This window comes from Pezoporus wallicus, unplaced genomic scaffold (genome assembly GCF_028554395.1).
Source record: "Pezoporus wallicus isolate ANWC-B61680 ecotype Strahan unplaced genomic scaffold, APGP_CSIRO_Pwel_v1 contig_7545, whole genome shotgun sequence".
NCBI classification, from domain to species: Eukaryota; Metazoa; Chordata; class Aves; order Psittaciformes; family Psittacidae; genus Pezoporus; species Pezoporus wallicus.
Window position 1 is genome coordinate 1,662,132 of NW_026642398.1, and position 16,901 is coordinate 1,679,032.

The 16,901-nt window shown below is 43.4% G+C and overlaps 1 protein-coding gene across 2 annotated transcripts in view; it reads left to right on the top strand.

Annotated features, from left to right (window-relative positions):
• The window catches only part of PTK2 (protein tyrosine kinase 2), a 201,516-nt gene that overhangs the window by 8,873 nt on the left and 175,742 nt on the right, over positions 1-16,901 (top strand). For both annotated transcript variants that reach the window (XM_057429733.1, XM_057429734.1), the window contains exon 2: positions 5,160-5,218. The gene's annotated coding sequence lies outside the window, so the exon portion shown is untranslated. The remainder of the gene's footprint in view (positions 1-5,159; positions 5,219-16,901) is intronic.

Genomic DNA, 16,901 nt, shown 5'->3' on the forward strand with positions numbered 1-16,901 from the left:
GGGAAGCCTCGTGTCATTTGTATTAAACTCTGCTGAATCAGTTATGAAAGCACCTGGTCAGACTGGGCAGGAGATCTTCATTATCAAGATAATGTGATAATTTCAGCTTTATGTGGATTTCTTCTTTTGCATTGACTTTGTAAACTGTGGGACTTCATCCAGTAGTGAGGGGATCTCCTCCAAGGAGAGTATGGCACTGTTGTCATACACCTTAGTGTGTATAAATTGTTTAGGACATATTGAATATCTGTGGTTGTCAGGAAAAATCAATCCATTTCCAGAAGTGGGTAATAGTCCTTTCATTTTGCCCATGTATTTGATGGCACTGTTTAAAGATTCAATTTTAGAAGAGAAATGGGGGGAACAGAAAGTATATGGCATGTGCTTCTCCTGTGGGAATATTCTGAATTAGATTGAGTTTATGACTGGTATTTCTCAGGCTGTGGATGGAAATACAAAGAACAAAAAGCTCCTGTGAAACCTAGTTGAAGGATGGAGTTAAAGAAGGAGCAGGGTATAACACCGAGTGCATTTGTGTTCCACCTTCTGCCTAGAGTTCATGTCAATATTTAATCATTACAAGAAATCATAGAATGGTTTGGGTTGAAAAGAACTTAAGATCATTTAGTTCTGAACCCCCTTTAGCACTAAATCTAGCTTTAGTACTTGGGATTTCATTCCCTTATTTATGAAGATATGTTACCTCTATGAAATCACTAAGCCACCACGTGGCTTCCTTTAGAAGGTGGTGTGCAGCATACATAGATGTTGAATTCCCAGAATGGGGCTTTAAATAAAGTGAAAGTTTAGTTGTGTTATATGCTACAAGCCCCTGCCTGGTTCTTCAGCCTCTGTAGAAGGGTGCGAGTTCCTTTGTGTGACGGCAGTTCTGCTCCTCTCATGCTGGTTCAGTTCTTTCAACAGCTACTTCTGTGCCTTGTTCTCCTTTCAGCAAAAGAGGAGAGGGAATTCTTCAAGGCAGTGTGTATCACTGGCTTCATTTTACAACTGAGTCAGCTTTTTTGTCTCTTAAAGGCAAACAGAACCTTTAAACTGTTTCATAATCAGAAACACAGGAGTTTCCCTTGCTAGGAAACAGGTTCTGGAGTTTAATGTATTTATTTGTATGGCCTTTTGGAGATAAATGGGATTTGCATTAAAGTTTTTTCTTTTGTTCTGTTGAAATACATCCTGAACTGCAGTATTCCCAGGGGGAGTGGGAACATTGGTCATATTATACCAAGCAGCAGATCAGACTGGAACTATGGAACTGAACTGCAGTGAGTTGTGAAAATAAATGTATGTAAGCCACATTTGCTTTAATACCTGACTCCTGAAGTTGATAGAAGGAGTAAAATAAAGCAAGACCTTGTGGGTACTTAGTCAAGGTTGGTGTTAGAAAGGCAAGATGAAAGTAGTGAGTCTTGAAAAGGATTTGAAACACAGTCAAAATGAAATGGGGAGGGGGAGGAAACCAGGTGCCCATGTGCATATAAAGTGAGTACTTAATGCACAGCTGTCACTTGAAATGTAATAGTGTTTAGGACTGAGTCTGGGTTACAGCAGTTTTGTGTTGAACTTGTGTTGTTAAATCTTCCTTTATATCCTTTATAGCTGATTTTGTGCAGTGACTTTCACGAATAAGAGGTGATAGTGTGTGTGGACTCCTTTAGTTTGTGTTCCTAATACTATGTGGATTTGAGATCTTATTGAGGTTTGCCCCTTTTTTCCACACTTGGGCTATAACAGTGTGGTTAAAAGGTGAAGAAGTCAGACTGGAGAGGAAGTGGGGTTATACTGGGAGACTTCAAATTTCAGACACCTTCTGTGGAGGTTTAGATGTACAAGAAAGATGCTCTATCATCTAATTGAAACCCAGGTAGGATTATGCGTGCTTTTTAAGAGGAAAATAGGAAAGTCATAAAAGTGAGTAACAAAAGCAAAGGAAACAAATAAAACTGGACCAGATGGGTGACTTGCAGCCAGTTGGGAAAAGTTGAAAAAAAATAGTTTTCCACTACCAGAAATGTGTTAAGTTTAACATTAAATATTTTCAATTTACTGAAAACCTTTTCTCGTGGAGAAAGGTAGAGAGATTTCAAACCTATGGAAAGTTGTTGGGTGTTTTTTCCCAGGGTGCACATATATATTTATTTATTGTGGAGTATATGTATTTATTGTGGAGAAATTAATTTACAAGGGATCATGTTTTTTCCTGCAGAAAATGGAAATAAAAGCACAATATTTTACCTAACCCAAACCACTTCTTGTGTTCAGGCTCCTTTTAACCACTTTGGGAGCTTTCAGCATTTGTCCCTATTAGAATGAGAGTAATTGATGCTTTAAGAAGTGTTACAACTGGTCAGACTGAAGTGTAGGAGAGTCCTTGTCACTGCTTCCTCAGTAGCTAATGAATGAAATGGATCAGTGAATAACCTGTGAAAGTGAATCTTGGGAAGACAGGCCTAGAAATGGCTGTCAGTGTAGGGGAGATGGGAGGATGCTGTTCTCGGATCATCTCTGACTGCATTACTCTTGTAGTAGCTAATGACCAGAAGAGAGGCCCTTTATCAGTACTTCAGGGTTGCCATCCAGCATCACGTCACAGTGCTGCGTGTTTGTACACTGAGTTTACACACATGGGTAGTTCTGTTGAAAAGCAGTAGAGTAACTTGTGTGGAAAATGTAATATTATTGATGCTTAAGCATTTGGATAATATTTTTCTAGTATATGGCTCATTTTGGATGTTGGATGTAAGTCCCATGGTATCACACAATTACTTTAACAAATGCTTTAAGGATGCTATTGATGTAACTTCCCATAGGAGGGAACGGTCATTACTATCGGCCTTGGGAATTAAAGACAACTTTTGCTGTATCAGAAAACATCTTTAATTGAATCAATAACTGCTCATGTTTCTAAATCTGAGAAGTGGTCTCAGGAGTGATTTGGGTTGGAAGGGACCTTAAAGCTCATCCAGTTCCAAACCCCCGCCATGGGCAGGGGCACCTTCCAACAGAGCAGGTTGCTCCAAGCCCCTGTGTCCAACCTGCCCTTGAACACTGCCAGGGATGTGGCAACCACAGCTTCTCTGGGCACCCTGTGCCAGCGCCTCAGCACCCTCACAGGGAATAACTTCTTTCCTGTATCTAATCTAAATCTCCCCTCTTTCAGGTTAAAGCCATTCCCCTTGTCCTGTCCCTCCAGGCCCTTGTCCAAAGCCCCTCTCCAGGTTTCCTGCAGCCCCTTCAGGCACTGGAGCTGCTCTCAGGTCTCCCCTTCAGGAGCCTTCTCTTCTCCAGGCTGACCCAGCCCAGCTCTCTCAGCCTGGCTCCAGAGCAGAGCTGCTCCAGCCCTCGCAGCATCTCCATGGTCTCTTCTGCACTCACTCCAACAGCTCCATGTCCCTCTTGTGCTGCTGCCCCAGAGCTGGATCAGGACTGCAGGGGGGTCTCCCCCCAGAGCACAGCAGAGGGGCAGGATCCCCTCCCTGAGCTGCTGCTCACACTCTGGGAGTGCAGCCCAGCACAGGGGGAGGTTCTGGGCTCAAGCGCGCACTGAAGCTGGGTCATGGGGAGCTTCTCATTGGCCAACACTCAGGTCCTTCTCTTCAGGGCTGCTCTCAATCCAGTCTCTGCCCAGCCTGGGCTTGTGCTTAGCATTGCCTTGACCCATGTTCAGGACCTTGCACTTGGCACTGTTGAACTTCATGAGGCTGGCATTGGCCACCTCTCAAGCCTGTCCAGGACCCTCTGAATGGCATCTCTTCCCTCCAGTGTGTCAAGCACACCGCACAGCTTGGTGTCATCAGCACACTTGCTGAGGACTTTTCATAAAGAGCTCTCCCTGGTGTCATTCCTGTTGAGTAAGAGCACCAGTGATGAACAAATTGTTCCAAATCATGACTGATGATTCCATAAAAATATTCGGAGCAGATGTGTTTCTGGGGAGGGCTGTTGTTGGCCCCTCACTCTGGTAGATGTGATGGGACAGTTGCCTGATCAACAGATACCATGTTAACTTCAGCATCAGTATTCTGAGGCAGTGCCAGGCCTCTTGTGTGCCACCAAAAAGCACTTCAAGTTCTCAGTGGTAGTTTTCCCTGTGGTGTGGATGGGTGTTTCAGGTGAGTGTCTGGCTCCTTTCTGTGCCTTTCATCTACAAATGTTTGTCAGTTTGTTACAGCCTTTAAAAAGGTCTCCATGTTTTATTTAAACTTTTCTGTGTACTTTATCTCATCACATTCCTGTGTGGAAATCTATAGATGGCCTTTGTGGGAAAACCTGAAGTAGCTGAAGTGAATTAAGCTTGAGAAACAGTACTTAAACGTTGATTTCTGAGTGCTTAACACATAAGCTTGAGCTTTCTGCTGGTATTGCCTTTGTCCCTGTGGTGTGTATTTGTTAGAGAGGCAAAAGCAAATGTAGCCTGTGAAGTAGCCAAGCTGCCTCTGTAGGTAACTCGGCACTGGAGTTCTTTCAGGTTCATCAGTTCCTTTAAGAACAACCCCACAACTCTTTCTGGACAGTGTGCTCTGTGTGTGTGCTGAGCTACATCTGTCTATATTTGTTACTTCAGCTAAGAACTGGCTTGGCTGTCCTCTGATGCACGTACCCGGAGGAAATAAATGCTTTTCACTCGTTCCTCCCGCATGCCTTTTGTTTTCCTCCAGGGAAGCACTTTCTAATTCTAGCTCTGGATGCCGCTCATGTTTTGAATCATGCATCAGGGTTTTCAGCGCTTGCTGAATTGTTCTTGCCATTAAATGTGTGTGAACTATATTGAAGGTCCACTTCAGAATCCTCCTTTAACCCTCCCCCTTCTTCAAAATCCCAAACCCATACTACAGCCTGTGGAATTGTTGGTTTACTGTGATGGGATGTGCAGGGTTTGTGGGGTATCTGCTTGAGTTCAGAGTAGGCTTCTGGCTTCATTCATGGGTTTTAATTCTGTTTATCTGGTTTTGTTGGGTTTAGCCCTAAGGACTTCCAGCTAAATCAACTTCCCTTGTAAAGAAGGTGATGTGGTGCAGCTCGTTGCTTTGTGAGGTTATGTGTCTTCATACTAAGAATATCAGTTATTTGCTTGTAAATCTGATGCATATTTGACTGCTTTGGTCAGGAAAATGCCCTAATCAAGTCTAAATGTTTCATTTCAGATTTCATGTTTCACCCTGTGTTGAGCACCTGCTGCTGAGAGCTGGAAAGGCAACTTAAGGTATGTGGAAGAGCTAAGATCTCGCTTTCACACAGGGTTTTATTCTGGGTAGAATGGTTCTAGTTGATGCATTTTGCTTGTTCTTCCCTTCTAATTATTGTTGAGAAACCTCATTTTTAAACAGTGGGTGTTGAACCAGAATTTCTTTTGTCGTCTTCCTTGAGTTTCCTAGAGCTGGTCTGGCTCTGACTGCCCATTTACTGATGGGGACTTTTCATAAGAGCAGGTAGGGATAGGATAAAGGGGAATGGCTTTAAACTGAAAGAGGGGAGACTGAGATTAGATATAGGGAAGAAGTTCTTCTCTTTGAGGGTGCTGAGGTGCTGGCACAGGGTGCCCAGAGAAGCTGTGGCTGCCCCATCCCTGATAGTTTTCAAGGCCAGGCTGGACAGGGCTTGGAGCAACCTGCTCTAGTGGAAGGTGCCCCTGCCCATGCAGGGGGTTGGAACTGGATGAGCTTTAAGGTCCCTTCCAACCCAAACCATTCTGTGGTTCATGACCCTTCTGTTCAGCCTGAAGGGTACAGACATGGGTAGACCTGTGCAGGACGGAACTTGCTGTGTATGGGGGGAATTTGTAAGGTGTTTTCTCACCTATTAAACTGGCTGGAAATTGTCTCCAGACTGATGTGCTGGCTTTGGAGTGATATGTCAGTGATTTTTCTATCCTCACGTTCTGTTTTCTGCAGTACATAAAGATTTGTCTTAAGCAATATCTTTGCTGTAGGGATGCTTTGCCTTGTCTTAAGTAGTTCAGCTATTAGCAGGAGTAGAGAAGTTGGGTAACCACAGTATTACAGGAATCTGTTTCTATTCTGGTTTTGATTCCTTGTGACCCCCCTTCCTCAGGGTGAATGGTTATGTTTGCAAACTTCAGTTTTCTACTTCACTATACTTGGTATTTCTGACTTCCGCTTTTATTGCGGCTGACATACATGGATGTTTGGAATATTCTTTCATTTCAGTGTGGCTAAAATACCTTGTTGGATATTTCCCCCCACCTCCCTTTTCTGGTGTGAGTTTCCCTACAACCTTCCTTGTAGTTGGTGGTTTGGGAGCCTGTATTGTATTATTGTTCCTTAAGCTTTGGCAGGTAGTAATAGTTATTTCCTGCTACTTTAAGAGTTCTTTTGCGTCTAGATCTAGAACCATATCACTTACTTCAGGAATGCACTTGAGAACAGAGGAGATATGGCTGCTCTGCATTTCATATGAACAAGGCCACTAGTGAGACTTCAGGCTGTTACCTTGCATCTCAGCTTCAGAGTATTGCCACTCCAGGATCTCTCCATGTTTTCACCTAAAGGAAATAGCAGAGGGTCACTTGGTGTCTCCTGACTATCTCTATTTGCAGGAGTGGATGTCTTTATTCTTCAGTAGCTTTTTTGCTTAACTTCTTACTTTAGGAGTGCTCTGAATCTTAGTCAGCCTTTCATCAACTTCACATTTCATGTTTATAGTGACTAATTGCTTCTCCTTTCTCATTTCTCCTTTTCTGGTATTGGATGATGTTTGTATTTCTCTTTTCCCAAGATATTCTGTCTACTTTCACCACCCTGAGGAATCGGTGGAGTAGCTTAAAAAAGAGTAGATTTCAGTGTTGTCACTTCAAAAGGGAAATAACCAAAGTACCTCAAAGTGAATAAAAAAGCACCAATTTTTATCAAGAATAAATACGCTGACTTTAGTATCTGGTAAATTCTGAGTTGAGTCATAGAAACACAGTAATTTAAAGGGTATTTTCTGAACATGGAAGACTGGTAGCGTGGGAAACAGAAAACAGGAGGGGGACACAAACCAGGGCTCCCCTTATTTATAGAATTGTAGACTGGTTTGGGTTACAAAGGACCTTAAGATCATCCAGTTCCAACCCCCCTGCCATGGGCAGGGACACCTCACACTAAACCATGTCACCCAGGGCTCTGTCCAGCCTGGCCTTGAACACTGCCAGGGATGGAGCATTCACAACCTCCCTGGGCAACCCATTCCAGTGCCTCACCACCCTCACAGTAAAGAACTTCTTCCTTATATCCAATCTAAACTTCCCCTGTTTAAGTTTTAACCCGTTACCCATTGTCCCTCTCACTGCAGTCCCTAATGAAGAGTCCCTCTTCAGCATCCTTGTAGCCACCTTCAGACACTGGAAGCTGCTCTAAGGTCTCCATGGAGCTTCTCCAGGCTGAGCAGCCCCAGTGTTCTCAGCCTGTCTCCATACAGGAGGTGCTCCAGCCCCTGAGCATCCTTGTGGCCTCCTCTGGGCTTGTTCCAACAGCTCCATGTCCTTACCTTGAGGACACTAGAACTGCACACAGTGCTCCAAGTGGGATCTCTATTTAGTTTATCGTATGCAAAGGTCTACAAATCAGACTTCTGATTTCAGGGTGGTTTTAACACATCCTTTCATTTTGCTTGACCTTTCCAAAGGAATAGCTCTGACTGTCGTGATGTCATGTGTAAAAAGCACATGTTGTATGTGGTGTGACCTGAAGCAGTTTGTTCTTTGGGATACATGGTTTGGAACAGGCAGAAGTGAGTCATATCCTGGTAAAACCATGACAACGAAGTATGTATTAGTTTGTTAGGTAAATATCTGGCAGTACCTTCCTAGATAAGACTTACTGGAAACCTAGCCTTGTGAACATCCAGGCTGGGTAATAATAGTGGCAAGTAAGAAACAGCAAAAGCTGGTACATGTGAATTGTGAATACTTCTGACTTGTCAGGTTTTCATTGAAGTGTGTGTGTTTTTTCCCTGGGGATTTGGTGGAAGGAGGAGATTAGTGCCATTTACTCTTCAAGTTTGCTGTTACACATGCAAATACTGGAATGATGGTTCCAGTGGAAATGACAGAACAATGTGCTGAATCTCTTGCTTACCACCTTGTTTCTAAGCTGTTAATGGAAGTCTTGTGTTCATATTGCAAATACATAAGCTCATGCTCTTGTGAGACCTCACCTGGAGTATTGTGTGCAGTTCTGGTGTCCTCAACATAAAAAGGACATGGAACTGTTGGAACAAGTCCAGAGGAGGCCACGAGGATGATCAGGGGCTGGAGCACCTCCCCTATGAAGACAGGCTGAGAAAGTTGGGGCTGTTCAGCCTGGAGAAGAGAAGCTGCATGGAGACCTCAGAGCAGCCTTCCAGTATCTGAAGTGATGCTGGGGAGGGACTCTTCATTAGGGACTGTAGTGACAGGACAAGGGGTAACGGGTTAAAACTGAAACAGGGGAAGTTTAGTTTGGACATAAGGAAGTCCTTTTCTGTGAGGGTGGTGAGGCACTGGAATGGGTTGCCCAGGGAGGTTGTGAATGCTCCATCCCTGGCAGTGTTCAAGGCCAGGTTGTAGAGAGCCTTGGGTGACATTGATTTAGTGTGAGGTGTCCGTGCCCATGGCAGGGGGGTTGGAACTGGATGATCTTAAGGTCCTTTCCAGCCCTAACTATTCTATGGTTCTTTGATAGTCTTTTCATTGCTTGATCACTTACTTTGTTCCACAGAACCACCACCTTGTTTGGTACCAAAAATACACTTTCTGTTCACTGCGCCTTCTCTTGCAGAATGGATATTTCCTGTTCAGTTTGCCACTGTCGTTCTGGCTTTACCTGTTCACTTTATGCTGTTTTTAGTGTTTGTATTGGATGGAGTCATAGAACTTGGAGGATTCAGTTTTAGATCTGCGCACAGACATGCCTTTTATGTTCTTGTAACACAATTTGCACTCAGAGCAGATCTCTGAGGTTTGAATAGACTGAAAATACTTGGCAGTTACGTATTTAACCCCACAGGTAAATACATGTGAAAGAGGAAAACATGGTGACTGTGGCACACATGACTAAATGACTCTGCCGGCATCGTCCAGAAACACAGGATGTGTAGATGACACTTAACTGCTTCAGCTTATAAAGTCTACTTACTAATGGTAGCAACTTACTTTCATTACCTGGTCACAAATGGTGTTCTACAGCGCTCAGTATTGGGCCAGTTCTAATGTCTTTATCAGTGATCTGGATGAGGGGATTGAGTGCATCCTCATGACACCAAATTGGGTTGGAGAGTTGACCTGCTCGAGGGTAGGAAGGCTCTGCAGAGGGATTTGGACAGGCTAGATCTGTGTGTATCGGCACCACTGCGGCAGCAGGTCCAGGGCAGTGATCATCCTCCTGTACTGGGCACTGGCGAGGCTTCACCTTGAATCCTGTGTTAAGTTCTGGGCTCCTCACTACAAGAGAGACATTGAGGTGCTGGAGCAGGGCCAGAGAAGGGCAATGGAGCTGGTGCAAGGCCTGGAGCACAAGTGTGATGGGGAACGGCTGAGGGACCTGGGGGGTTCAGTCTGGAGAAGTGAAGGCTCAGGGGGGACCTGATCGCTCTCTACAGCTACCTGACAGAGGATGGAGCCAGGAGGGGGCTGCGCTTTGCTCCCAAGGAACAAGGGATGGGACAAGAGGAAACGGCCTCAAGCTGCATCAGGGCAGGTTTAGATGGAGCTGAGGAACAATTCCTTCGCCAAAGGGTGCTCAGGCATTGGAACAGGCTGCCCAGGGCAGGGCTGGAGTCACCATCCCTGGAGGCATTTCAAAGATGTGTAGGTGTGGCACTTAAGAACATGGTTTAGTGGTGGACTTGGTAGTGCCATGTTAACAGTTGGACTCGATCTTAAAGGTCTTTTCCAACCTAAGCAATTCTGTGGTTCTTTATTAGTGAATGTGGAAGGTTTATCCATAGGGAGGGGATTATGAGCCGCAGTCTCTTTAGCTTTATAATTCCGACTTACTCCTCAGGCCAGTCCTTATGCACTGGGTTGGTGCAGAACTTCTGTAGGTAAGAGCACTTGTAATTGAGTGGGTGTTTATGGTGTGGTTTCAGAGGTGTCAACCTGCCATTGGCAGTAGGTGGTACCAACACTTCCACCCACAGAGCAGCTTCCAAAAGATGTTCTGATTGCAGGGGACATCAGCTGCCTTCCAACTTCATGGCTTTTTTTCAGTTGAAATTGAGCTGGTATTTGGTGAGCAAGCTTGTATCCAGCATGGCACTCTTAAAAGGGTGGGAAATCCAGAAATTAATGTTCCTTTTATCTCTTACAGTAAGAAACTTTTCCCTAATGAAACATTAACATTTCATGTTTTCTGTATGTTTTGAATGTTGTGTGTTTAATCTTGTTTTGATACGTTTTCCTTTCTTGCTACAAAATCTCTCTCAAAAGATTTCACTTTGCACTTGAAACTATCAGGAAAACCACTCTTAAGTGTCAGGATGATGAATGTTGCTTCTGGCCACTGACACCTCTGTGCTTACAGCTCCTCCTGGCTTCTGAAAGGGGAATTCTTCTGGGCTTATCTGGTTTGTTATTGTGGACTTCTGGGCACTGGAGGAAGATTTACTTTTGCACCAAGGTTATGGTAAAGTTCAACTTCTCCCCAGCAGATTGGGCTCACAAATGTGAGTTCACCAGTGTTCCATGCAGAACATGCTTTGCTTCTCTCTGCTGGGGTCTTGCTGCAAAACGCTCTGTGCTCCATCTGTGCTGGCAGGATTGCCAGGCTCTGAAAGCACTGAGCTTCAACGTGCTGAATGAACACAAACTGTACCATGTGGTGCTAAGGCCTTTCTGAACTCTGGCCTGGCCTTTGCTCAGCAAAGCTGCTGCTTCTCAGCCCGTCCCCTGAGCAACTGCTGTCTTTTACACAGAACTGAGTGAACTAAGGAAGTCAGTTCTGGTGCTTGTGATGCTGGCTCATCCCTCAGTGGAGTTTAGTGAAACCTCAGCCTGTCTGGATTGTGTTGGAATCTGTTACAGAGGTGTAGAATGAAGGAGGGTTTTAATCTTCCCTCTGGAGGTGCCAAAGGTCTTCTGTACACCAAAACAAGTTATTTGTTTTGGTTTCCAGCCCTTCTGGTAAATATGAATAGGGAAATAGAAAGCAGAAAACCAAGTCTGACTCTGTGAATAGTACCCCTTTGTAATATGGCTTGGATGGATCTGTGCTAGCACATGCTGCTCGTGCCAGGAGTAGCCTTGTGATGCTGCTGCTACTTTCCAAGCTGTTTAACTTGCAGATTTCTGAATCATTGACTTGGTTAAATACCCATGAAGCTTTTCCCCGTTGTCAGGGCATCAGCTTTTACGTTGCAGCATTGTTTCAGCTTGGAAACATGGAGAACCCATTCTTCTTGTCTTGGGGCAGCTCATTCTTTCCTTCACCACAGCCCTGCAGACACAAACCTGTTCAGGTTTGTGCAACCAGGTTGACATGTTCAAATCAGGGTAAATCTCATCTTTCAAGTCAGGCATGCCTAGGCATGTTTCTTTAGCTATTATGGTGGTAGGCTTGTATTTATAGCCATAATGAAGGTGGATGCAACCCGTTTCATTGGTCTGAAAAGCAAAGCTAACTCTGTCTCCGTGTGGATGTTCTGTTCCATCCCACTCGTGTGTTTATCACTTCTCTAAAAATAGACCCAGAGCTTTTGGGAGTGCAGGGCTGTATCTGCAGTGAAGCTTTTGCTGTGGCTCTGTTTTAGTGAGAACACTTATTCACTGGTCATATAAAATCATCCTGTGATCCTGTACTTTGGTTCATGGGTTAAGATCTCTACTGCTTGTTGTTTGCTGCAGGAGATGCACAGGACTTTATAACACAGGCCTAGGAAAGTGTGTAAAAGCAGCAGGATGTTCTGAATCGTTCACCAAGATGAGTTTTATATACAATAGTCAATGATTATGTGCTCCTCACTGCTATGTGGTAGACTTGTGAACTCTATAGTATGTCCAGACTTAAGACACTTCCTGAATCAACTCCACATCAGCCTTGCACCTTGGCAGGTGTGTTGCCTTCTGCTTGTAAAAAGAGAACTTGAAGAGAATCTTCTGAAAGCATCAAAGAGACCAACACTGAAACCAGACCATAACCTTTTTCAAGGCGTGGAAAGGTCAATTTTCACCTGTTAGGCTTCCTGTTATCCTTTGTGGTAGTGTTTGTTGGGGTGGCATCTTGAGTTGTGGTTGTAGACCAGGTTGTAATGGGTGTCCTTGTAAGAAAAGGAATATCGATGGATACACATGTACCAATGAGTAAATACTGTGGAAGAATATTGTCCAGTTTGATAGGCAGCAGGAGCACAAGTGACCACCCAGGGGCTGCTGAGGTTGGATTGTGTGCAAAAGGAAGATGTGGGTTATTTCCTGGCAGACATTCATGGAGAGCTTCCTCTGAGGAGAAGCAGGCTTGAGCGTGCTTCCTGAAATGTGTTTTAATAAGCAGGGCCCGAGATGCAGTAATCTCACTTCTCAGGAAATTCAGGGCTTATAAATACTGTGCTGTGCTCAAAACAGGACCTGATATTCTGGTTTAACCCTTACAAGCATTGTATGAAGTGACGAATGACTCGTCTTCCTTATGTTTGGCATCCCCTGTTCACAATCCCCACATAATCAGGTTTTCATTTACTTTTCCTGTTCTCTCAATACCCTCAGTGGTTCTTGTTCACTTTGGATTCACTAAAACCTGGAATTTCTGTGGTGGTATTATCTTGCTGGGAATCTCATGTTGTGTCTGCAGGGTTGGTGATCCTGACCTAGGTGGTGGAAAATCATGTGATACGTTATTAGAAGCCTCTGTTGTAACATCTTTCCTTCTCATGTGTTTATTGTTACATATGTAATATACTTAGATAATTTATGAACTATAATTTCTATAGCTTTGATTTATATATTATACATTTGTAAAGTGTTGTGTGTTATATAAATATATATATGTGTAACAACACATGTGAACAACCAGTATAAATCTTTTCAAGTCAGCCTGACTCTCCTACTACACCTTAATACTCATGCTTTGCCCACCAGGAATTAATATCTACATTATGTGTAGGTGCTTGTAGAGAACTTCATTTGCTTATTGTTTTACTTCTTTGGGGATTGGATTTAATCAATTTGTAGCAGCAGGAAGTGGCAGAAATAGTGGTTTATTCCCTTTATCATATTCTGTACTTCCCAGGCATGCTGCTGTGGAGTAGGTGCTATCAGGAGCGATGCGATTTCTCTTGTTTGTGGTAGCTATGACTCAATTCCACTCTTCTTTCCTGTGGCAATAAGAAGGCAACTTGGTTTCCCTGAATGAGATTCTGGACACATGCAGCTTGCACAGTGTCTCCTTCATAAGGAGGATGAAGAGGACATGAGAAGGCAATAAGAGCCTCTAACTGCACCCATAAATGAATGCATTAACTGTGATATAATGCTCTGTAGCAGGAGGGAGCCTGATTGCCCAGCAGAAGTTACGAATAGCTGTTCCAGGTACCACTGAAGTCCATGGAATGTATATTGTAACCCAGCTCTCAGCTGTATTGTGGAAGGTGCAGTCTTTAAATTAAGATTCCCATTAAATAAAAGGTCATTTCTTATTTTAGTAAAATAATATTTAGAATGTGGAAAGAACAAAGGGCACTTGCGAAGTCATGGATGTCAACAGGGCTCCAAGTTGGGCATTCCAGGTTATTTTTGTATGCACTGTAAGCAGGTGGTTGTGTTGTCATTACCCTCTTTGAGGATCAGTCTACTCAGCTTCACTTTCAGAATAGGGCTATAAAAGCTTGGCAGAAATGTGGTGGGTATTAAGGCCCAAAGGAATTGGGGCAGCTGTAATCATGGAATTCTTCCTTGATTCTAGATGCTCTCTACAACAGCAATATCCAAAAGGAATGATACGGTTATTAATAGGATAATATTCAGTATATTTTAATTTTCTTCTGTTTCTGGAAGTCTTTTCCTGTTGCTTTGCCAGTTGTAATATTCCTGGGAGTCTGAACCATATTGTATCCATATTGTATTTTAAGCAGAACAATTGAGGTTGTACTCCTCTGCCCTTAATATATGCTGACTCCTACAAATCACTTTACATCTAAATTTGAGTTGGGGTCGATTTATGATGGTGAAGAATAAGTCCTTCTTTGATACCTTAAACATTCCCGAGCACAGGATGTATTTGTAACCAGCCTGAGCCTTGTGCTTCTGGCCCTGTGCTAAATCCCAAACAGATCTGACCCTAAATGAATGTATTGGTTAAACAATGAACCTCTGCATCATTTGGCTGTAGGTTGATGTTGGGTTATTTTGGGTTTTAATTTTAGATGGATGGAAGCAGTTGATGGTATGTGGTGATGGTAGTGAAATGTGGGCTTCAGTTCAGAGCTTTCCTGTTCATAAGGCTTGAAGAGAAGCTAAACCAAAGCTACCTGGAAGATTGTGTATGTGTATAAGCATCTGTATGTGGTGTGAAACTTCCACCAGTTACTTTTCTACTTCTTAAAGGAAAAGAACAAGAGTTAGAGCATCAAGTGACATAAAAATCACGGAATGCTGATACTAGCACAAGGAATCGGTATTTTTGATGTTGCTTTTGGTAACAAACACTTGGCTTTGGTGAAAAATAGAGCTCCCCCCCCCGGAAAGGAGGAAAAAGAGTAAGTTACATTGCTTAGTACACTGATAATCTCTGTATCCATAGTGATGCCAGCAGGAAACCTACACAGAATGCAGCACTGTGCTAACTATAAAGGCAGTGTGAGTAATGTGGGTCAGAAAATGCTAGTTTAGCTTTTCTAACTTGAACTTCCACTTGAAGGTATCCTCATGCAATGAAAATCTGTGGTGGGCAGAGCACCACAGCTTTGAGAATAGCTGAAATGCACTGCAGAGTTAATTCTTCCTTTAGCATCTAATGCTTTCCTAAGGAAAGCAAGTTGTGCATCCCCTAATTCTTGGTGGGCAAAGTGTGAATACTGAGGAGGGGAGGGAGAGTTGCCTTCAATCAGAAGGCTCATCTGTTTTAAGTACCAGACTAAATAATCCCTTCCTTCAAATTTCTGTATCATTAAAGGAAATATTTAATCCCTAAATTTGGATCTGAACTGTAGAATGTGTTAGTCAGGAAAAAAATCTGTGCCATTTGGGTGAGCTGGGTAGAGGTTTTGCTGTAGTAGAAGGGGAGACTTTAGAGCTGCCTTCAAGTCCCTAAAGGGCACCTATGAGAAAGCTGGAGGTAGACTTTTTATAGGTACTGGATAAAAGGGAATGGCTTTAACCTGCCAGAGGGGAGACTGAGATGATCTCTTAGGAAGAAGCTGTGCCCTGTGAGGGTGCTGAGGCGCTGGCACAGGGTGCCCAGAGAAGCTGTGGCTGCCCCATCCCTGGCAGTGTTCAAGGCCAGGTTGGACACAGGGGCTTGGAGCACCCTGCTCTAGTGGAAGGTGTCCCTGCCCATGGCAGGGGTTGGAACTGGATGAGCTTTAAGGTCCTTTCCAGCCCAGACTGGTCTGGGATTCTATAACCAGTTACAGAAGATTATAGAAACTGATCAAAACTCTTGTTGCCTTTGGGGATATAGACCTATTATTTTTCTCAGTCCTCTTAAGTGGCACTAATGCAGGATTTCTGCAGATTGTCACATATCAGTTAATATTACTTCAGTTAATATTTTTTTCTCTATAGCTGGTCTGATGACTGATCGAGGTCATACGTGGTCTGCTGAGGAAATCCTGGTACCTTTGTGTTTTCTGACCTCACTGTTCCCTTGTGTGGTTAAAATCGCCTCAAGTGTGTTTTGAAGCAAGGATTTGTCTTGATTTGTCCACCCTAAAACTCAGCTTTCTGAAGATTGCAGAAGCTGGAAGGAGGGAAGCAGCAGTGAGGGCTGTGAGCAGCACTAGGACAAGGAAAGCTCTCTAAGCCTACAGTATTCCCTGTTTTAGAAAGAAATATGTGGGAAAATTTCAGTTTAGATTGTGTGACTCATGGGACATACTTGACATTTGTAGCTTAAATGGGGTGGTTGTTCCTGAATTTTGTTAAACGCAAGAGATATTAATAAGAACTACATTAAAATATTCACAGTATGTAATTGCTGAGGCTGTTGGTATTTATTTCACTTTGTGGTTCATAATCTGTGCACTTTGCCCATAACTTCAGTGACATTTTGAACTCCTACACTGACTGCAACTGAAATGCTGAGTTGCGAAGCTTCAAGGCACTTGTGAGTTGTGGTAGACTGATCATGTGCATGATCATGAGCACATGGGGGTTCTGAAAGCAAGTCTGGATTACAAATTAGTGCATGTTTTATATGTGTGGTTCATATTTAACCCATTTCATGATCTTGAGACTTGCTGTGTTTGCTGTTCAGGTTACTCCGACATGCTTGTAAATATGAAGGGAAATAAGAATCGAAAATAATAAGGAATAAGTTGCCACTGTCAAATTGTCTAACATGAAAGTAATCTTGCTTGCCTGTAAGATACTTGGCAGTTCCACACTCCCCATTCGCACTGTCCATCTCATGGCATTATTTCCCAAAAACCCCAAAGGCACACCTCAATTTCTTTGGAGCCTTTGGTCCCAAATGTCAGTATTTAGCCGTATTTCTTGAATGAGAGGATTTTGTCCCTAAACATAAATAGTTGTGGCTTGTATGAGGCCATGGGAGTTATCTTTAATATTTCATGCTACTTGAAAGCATTAGGGTGGGTGTTCATTTAGTTCTTCATGTTACAATTGATTGTGTTTCATTTGAATGACGTACCCATCTTTGAAGGGTGTTGGTTGTCCTATAAATGCCACGTGATGGCACTCAAGATGATCGGCTCCATCCGCTTCCCTGCGCTGAGGTCAGGCTCCGCAGATCCTT